Below are 8,064 nucleotides of genomic sequence, written 5' to 3'. Positions count from 1 at the left end.
TAAAAATCACTTATGCCAACTACTATAGTCTTATAAACTATTTTACAGTCACTTACATCAAAAGGAATAACACAATACATTGAACACCCAGGAGGTTAAATAACTGGGGTTAAGAATATAGATTTAGGGAGTTCCTATTATGGCCCGGGGATTAAGAACCCGACTAGTATCCATGAAGATATGGTTTTGATCCCTGGCGTTGCTAGTGGCTTAAGGATCCAGCATGGCCACAAGCTATAGCATAGGTGGCAGATGTGGCTTGGATCTGGCATTGCTATGGCTGTTGTTTAGGCCGGGAGCTGCAGCTCCAATTCGACCCCTGGTTTGGGAACTTCCACATGCCATGGGTGCGGCCCTAAAAAAAAAAAGAAAAAAGAAAAAAGAAAAAAAAAAAAAAAGGAGAGAATGTAGATTTAGGATTCCTTAAATGAGTATTAGCTATTATTCTCTCTTTTTTTTTTTTTTGGCTTCTGTCCTTTTAGGGCCACACCCGAAGCATATGGAGATTCCTAGGCTAGGGGTCAAATCTGAGCTATAGCCACCAGCCTACACCAGAGCCACAGCAACGCAGAATCCGAGCCATGTCTGCAACCTACACCACAGCTCACAGCAATGCCAGATCCTTAACCCACTGAGCAAGGCCAGGGATCGAACCTGAGTCCTCATGGATGCTAGTCTGATTCGTTTCCACTGTGCTACGATGAGAACTCCTATTCTCTGTCTTATTAATATTATCTCTAGCAGGGATACTGTGTCAAGACATGGTCCTCGGAGTTCCCTTGTGGCTCAAAGGGTTAAGGATCTGATGTTGCCACTACAACTAGTCGTTGCTGTGGTGCGGGTTCAATTCCTGGTCTGGGAACTTCTGCATGCGATGGGAGTGCCCAAAAAGAAAAAAAAAAAAGAACATGGCCCTGGTTTTTGAGTTTCCTAAAATCTTACAGAACATTATAGGTGTTTGATATGAATTATCATGCTTATGTCTTAAACAAGCATATATATTAATTTTTGCAAAGTGTTTTGAAGATGAAAATAAAGTCAGTATCTTTTTTTTTTTTTTTTTTTTTGTCTTTTTAGGGCCGCACCCACAGCATATGGAAGTTCCCAGGCTAGGGGTCAAATCAGAGCTGTAGTTGCCGGCCTATGCTACAGCCAAAGCAACACCAAATCTGAGCTGCGTCTGCAATCTACATCAAAGTTCATAGCAATGCCGAATCCTTAACCCGTTGAGTGAGGGACAAGGATCAAACCTGCATCCTCATGAATACTAACTAGTCAGGTGGTTACCGCTGAGCCATGATGGGAACTCCTAAAGTCAGTATCTTGAAGTTTCATTTGTTTGCTAAAATTAAAACATATATATTGGAGTTCTCATGTGTGTGTATATATATATATAGTGAGAGAGAGAGAAAGAGAAAGAGAGAGAGAAACAAAAACCACTGTGGCTTGTGCACTTGAAGATTTTCCAAGGATAGCTTTAAGATGGGTAGGTCTGATATTTACAAAACTCAGGTCGCCTTCTCTCTTTACACCAGCCATCCTTCACGGGTATTTTGTATTGTTAAATGAACAATGAAATTCTGGGATCTCTCTTTCAGTAGCACAGCTCCCCACTCTAGACTCCCAGGCAGAGCTTCAGCAGTGTCCTAGGATTCCATCATCAAAAAGAATCAACGGCATCCCTTGAGGTCATTTCCCCCCAAAATAAAGTTTTTCTTACAAGTGTTAACACTCTCTTATGGCCAGATTTTTTTTGGATAAAATAAAAATAACATACAAAGAATATTCATAATTTTTTTACCACTTTCTTTCTTTTTTGTTTTCTTTTCCTTTTTCAGGCCAAACCTGGGGCATATGGAAGTTCCCAGGCTAGGGCTCAAATCAGAGCTGCAGCTGTGACCCACAACACAGCCACAGCAATTCAGGATCTGAGGCACCTCTGCAAACTACATTGCAGCTTGTGGCAACACCGGATCCTTAACCTACTGAGCGAGGCCAGAGATTGAACCTGCATCCTCATGGATACAGTTGGGTTCTTTTTTATTTATTTATTTATTTATTTATTTATTTATTTTGTCTTTTTGCTATTTCTTGGGCCGCTCCCGCGGCACATGGATGTTCCCAGGCTAGGGGTCCAATCGAAGCTGTAGCCACAGGCCTACGCCAGAGCCACAGCAACGCGGGATCCAAGCCGCGTCTGCAACCTACATCACAGCTCACGGCAACGCCGGATCCTTAACCCACTGAGCAAGGGCAGGGACCGAACCCGCAACCTCATGGTTCCTAGTCGGATTCGTTAAGCAGTGTGCCACGACGGGAACTCCCACAGTTGGGTTCTTAACACACTGAGCCACAATGGGAACTCCTTACCACATTCTTGATTTTTAGTTCCTTTCTAAGACAGTGAGGGTGGGACTGAGTGAATACTCCACTTGTCCTGATCTCATTAGTGTAGACTTGCAAGATGGCCCTTCTGCTTGGTCTATAAATATAACTCAGGTCCAACAGTAGGTGTTTTCTAGTTTTAGGAAAATATTTTGTCTTTTTGAGGACCTTTAGACTAGATGGTACTTTAGGCCACTTAGGTTTATCCATTATGAGTAAGAATGAAACACATGAAATATGCTGGAACTATAATGTGTGGAATCCTGAACCACAAGATAGCAAGATATACATGTAAAAAGTTCCATTCTTTGGTTGGCCAACAGGGACCTGCTGGTTAGCACAGAGAACTCTACCCAATAATCCGTGATAATCTATATGCGAAAAGAATCTGAAAAATAATGGATGTGTGTATATGTATAACTGAATCACTTTGTTGTATGACAGGAATTATCACAACATTGTAAGCCAACTATAATTAGATAAAACTTTAAAAAATAACAATTATAAAAAGCAGATCACTCACACACAAAAAAAAGATCTCCAGTCCTAGAATATAATTCTAAGACCCTTTTTAGATCTGAAGGTCTAACTTTAATAGTGTTGACAGATGATAAATGGATCATTTTAAGTTAATAAAATAAAAGGTAAGAGAGAGGTCAATTCTTGTTTTATTGTCATCATTGCTATTATTACTACCATTACTAATGATTTGGGGACAGTGTTGCTAAAACTATGGTGTTGAATTTTAAGGGAATAACAAGTGGTTATGTTAGCTTTGGTTTAGATAATAAAGGCATACATTCACATTTGCAAAGTGCTTTGAAAACCAGAAGTGCTGCAGGAGTATAAAACGGCATGTTACAAACAGAATGTGTTCTGCCAAAATTTGTATGTTGAAGCCTGAACCCCCAGTGCATCAGAGGAGATTGAATTAAGAAGAGTGTAGGTTGGGTCCTAATCCAACCTGATTGATGTCTTCATAAGAAGAGGAAGTTGGACACACAAAAGAGATGCCAGGGATATGTGGCCTCAGAGGAAAGGCCATGTGAGAACCCAGGGAGAGGCTGAGAGAGAGGCTGCAGAAGAAACCAAACTGCTAACACCTTGATCTTGGTCTTCAGGCTCCCAGACTGTAAGAAAATATATTTCTGCGGTCTAAGCCACCCTGTGGTATTCTGTTACAGCAGCCGAGCAGACTATACAGGGAACTTTGTGAAAGAATTCCAGCCAGAGGAGATAGTAAGAGAAAAGGCATGCAGGCAGGAAACAGAATTGAATAGTCGGGGAATAAAATGTTGTTATAAAAAATATAAAAGTTCTTGCAGGAACTTGTACGGATAGGGGTCTTGTACTAAAAGGATTTTTACCCTATGCTTAGGAAATTTAATTTCTCATGTATAGAACCTAAAGCCACTGAAGGGAGAGTTCTAAGTTGTTCGGGGGTGTTTTGGTTTGTTTGTTTTAATTGCTTATTGTTATAAGAACTGAGCTCATGTTGAAGAACTGTGGCAAAATATAAAGCATATAAAAAAGATAAATACACGAAAAATGTCACCATCTAAAAGGAATAATTTGAGAATATACATATACACACACATACATATATATATATACACTAAATATATGTATTTTGCTTTTTTTAGGGCTGCACCAACCCTAAAATAAGGTTCTCAGGCTAGGGATCGAAACAGAGTTACAGCCACCGGCCTATGCCACAGCAACGCAGGATCCAAGTCGAATCTGCTACCTGCACCACAGCTCATGACAACACCAGATCCTTAACCCACTGAGTGAGGCCAGGAATCAAAACGCAACCTCATGGTTCCTAGTCAGATTCGTTTCTGCTAAGCCACGACGGGAACTCCAAGAACTATATTTTTTAAAAATATCTTCTTAAAAAATATATATATATTTATGTATAGATATATAGATATATACATATCTATATATATAGTCTTTTTTGCCTTTTCTAGGGCTGCACCTGCGGCATATAGAGGTTCCCAGGTTAGGGGTCGAATTGGAGCTGTAGCCGCCAGCCTACGCCAGAACCACAGCAACGAGGGATCTGCTGCGTCTGCGACCTATATCACAGCTCACAGCAACGCCAGATCCTTAACCCACTGAGCAAGGCCAGGGATTGAACTCGCAACCTTGTGGTTCCTAGTTGGATTCATTAACAACTGTGCCACGACGGGAACTCCTAAAAAACATATTTTTAAAAAATATATTCTTGAAAATCATTTTGATAAATAAATTCTTTTTTTTTTTTGTCTTTTTGCCATTTCTTGGGCCGCTCCCACGGCACATGCAGGTTCCCAGGAGAGGGGTCCAATTGGAGCTGTAGCCACCAGGCCTACACCAGAGCCACAGCAAGGCAGGATCCGAGCCGCGTCTGTGACCTACACCAGAGCTCACAGCAACGCCGGATCCTTAACCCACTGAGCAAGGGCAGGGATTGAACCCGCAACCTCATGGTTCCTAGTCAGATTCATTAACCACTGCACCGTGACGGGAACTCCAATAAATTCTTAAATCTGAAGAGCAATACATTCAGATTTGCATGCTGTATTGAACACTGTTTTGTGAGATACAGTTGTGAATGTATGGGAAGCAAGGGAGAAGAAAGAACTGGAGAAAACCTGTCAGTTTACAAGAAATACTGAAAGCCCCCCAAAGGCAGCAATTGTAAAGATGAGGAGAGAGGAATGCGGACATATTTCCACATATTTCTGTAAAGTTTTCCAGTGGTCGGGATGCATGAGTGGAGGAAGAAACATCTAGAATGCTCCTAAGGTTTTCAGTTTGATAGAGTGGAAGGATTGATGCCATTAAGGGAGATGGAAACTTGGGGATGCAGAAAAAGAAGGAAGGAGAGACTTCCGATAAGTTCAGTTTAAGATGAAGTAGTATTTGTGCACGTTGGGGGAAAAAAATCACTGTGAAAAGTGAGCCTAATTAAATTTGACTGTGGCAGTTAAAGAGTTTTGCAGAATTCACATCCCCAAATTTTACTGATTTCTTTAGATAATTTAACTCTGTGCTGCAAAATAAATAAAAAATACAGAGAGGATAAATAGTATTTCAACAGGTTAAATGTAAAACGGTTTCATTACATTTTCAGCCCACCAAATTGACTAGTAAATCTATGACAAATTTGGAATATGTAAAATCAAAACAGATCAAAACTACTTTCTCTCTAGCCGTCAAATACTTATTTGCACAGAAGACAGATTTGATCACAAATGTCCAGCCAAATCTTTAAAATAATTAGGAATTCAAAAGCCTGCTATCTAGAAATTCCTCTAGTCAAGGAAATAACCATAGTTGTAAAATAGCTGACAAGCCATTTATTAAAACAGCAGTCGACTAATGCTTCTCCTTGTTTCAAGGTTACATTATAAATCAACTTAGAGGGGCTAAAACCTTGTAGGAGACCTGTAGGAGGATGAGCAGAACAATTTAAACTATAAAAAAAGTCCTAAAGTGCATTTCTTACTTACAGAAAGAATTAGGTTTAAAAGGATGATAATTAACAGATATTAACACAGCGGCATCCGGTAAGTTTCAATTGCAAAGATCATATAAATTGATTTATAATGTTCCCATGTGACTAATGAAAGTAGATGGGTGACCATATTGTTCTAAACGAGTGCATTAGAGAACATTACTACTTTAGAGAAGCTCACGTTAATAATAAAAATTGTCTACATGGACTAAATAAAAAAATAATTTTTAGAATCAACATTTTAGTTTTTAACATTCATATTTTACTGTTTATAACTATCTTTCAAAGTGATTAAAAAGAAAATTCTAAAGAAGCATCAGTTCCCACTCTTCATTTTATTTTCCCCTTGGAAGAAAGAGTCAAAACCTTCCTGATGTCAGCACTTAGAAAGGTTAATTATTCATACAGAACCATGAAGAGGAAACACTAGATTTAATTGGACACATGCTTCCCACATTTAAAGATAGGTGAGTAGATAATGATGTCCCTTTTGTGTCCTTCCAAAAGAAATACGAGGAATTGATAATGTCTCAAGTAAGTCTTAAAGGAAGAAAATGTACAGCACGCATTTTTGTAAATCACTCATTCATTAAGGAAACAGCTCAGAAGAAATGTGGTGTCTATAAAATGTTATCCTTTTATGATGCTTAAAGGTGGTCACTGGCATTCCTGCTGTGGTGCAGTGGGTTAAGTAAGAATCCTACTGCAGCAGCTCAGTCACTGCAGAGGCATGGGTTCCATCCCCAACCCCACACAGTGGGTTAAAGAATCCAGCATTTCCACAGCTGCAGTGTAGGTCACAGCTGCGGCTTCGATTCAGTCCCTGGCCTGGGAAATTCCATACAGTGGGTGCGGCCCTTAAAAAAAAATTTAAATTTTTTTTTCAATTGCAAAGATCATATAAATTGATTTATAATGTTCCCATGTGACTAATGAAAGTAGATGGGTGACATTTAAATATCTTATTTTAGAAACCAGTAAATTTGTCTGGAGACTAGGAGAAAATGTATATAAATTTATACTGGATACAGGGACTTCCCTGTCAAGGATATACGTGAAAGAAACAAAAAAGAATTGGGTCACAGAGCATTCCATCAATGAATTCTGGTCCAGGTTTGTACAGAAGTGACAGTAATATTCTTCTGCTCGAAGCATACAAACTACACTATAAACTACATAAAGGGAGAGAAACTTTATCTTTTACTTCTATGTCCTCTATGCCCAGTGTAGTGTCTGGCACATAGGAGGTAGGTATGTTGAAAGAATGAAATTTGGAAAGGTCAGTTCTAGGACATGTTTTGACAAGAAGAAAAGATATTCTGAGAGTCAAATTATTGTTGAATGCAAATCCCTTATTGAAGAATTAGATACCCCCCAAAAATGTATAAATCATAAAGGCACCCAAAGCCCACTTCCTCCTTCCAGACATTATCCACCCTCCCCAAAAGTTTCCCACCCAGCTGACCTCTAACACCATTTATTGTGGGTGGCGTCTGGGAAGTTTCCAGTTTGGGGCTATTACAAATAGTGCTGCTATGAGTATTATGTCTTTTGGAGGAAAATGTGCTCATTTCTTCTGTGTAAAATTAGAAGTATAACTGTTCATTCATTGGAGATACACAAACACATATTGAACTTTAAGAAATACTTTCAGTTTTTCCTAAATGAGAAAGAAAATTCCTATAAAGAGTTTTCTCTCTTTCTTTCTTTCTTTTTTTTTCTGTCTTTTTGTCTTTTCTAGGGCTGCTCCCAGACTAGGGGTCAAATCGGAGCTGTAGCCACCAGGCCTACACCAGAGCCACAGCAACGGGGAATCCAAGCCGCATCTGCGACCCACACCACAGCTCACAGGCAACACCGGATCCTTAACCCACTGAGCAAGGCCAGGGATCAAACCCACAACCTCATGGTTCCTAGTCAGATTTGTTAACCACTGCACCACGACGGGAACCCCATAAAGTTTTCTTAAGTGATGAACAGGAGTCTTTGTCAGATGTGAGTGTATGTGTGTGTGTTTATGGCAAATATCTTTATGTCTTCTACTTAGTGTCTTTGATTTTTCACTCTCTTAAGGGCATTTTGATGAATAGAAGTTTCTAATTTTAATGTACTTCAACAATCATTTATCATTTTTGTTGAATATTTTGTAACTAATACCAGAGATTGTATTGGGA

Source organism: Sus scrofa, chromosome 17 (genome assembly GCF_054392235.1).
Source record: "Sus scrofa isolate SSC_HxYL_T2T_F1_AM1 chromosome 17, Sscrofa_HxYL_maternal_Yorkshire_Landrace_v2.0, whole genome shotgun sequence".
Taxonomy (NCBI): Eukaryota; Metazoa; Chordata; class Mammalia; order Artiodactyla; family Suidae; genus Sus; species Sus scrofa.
This window is presented reverse-complemented; position numbering follows the sequence as displayed.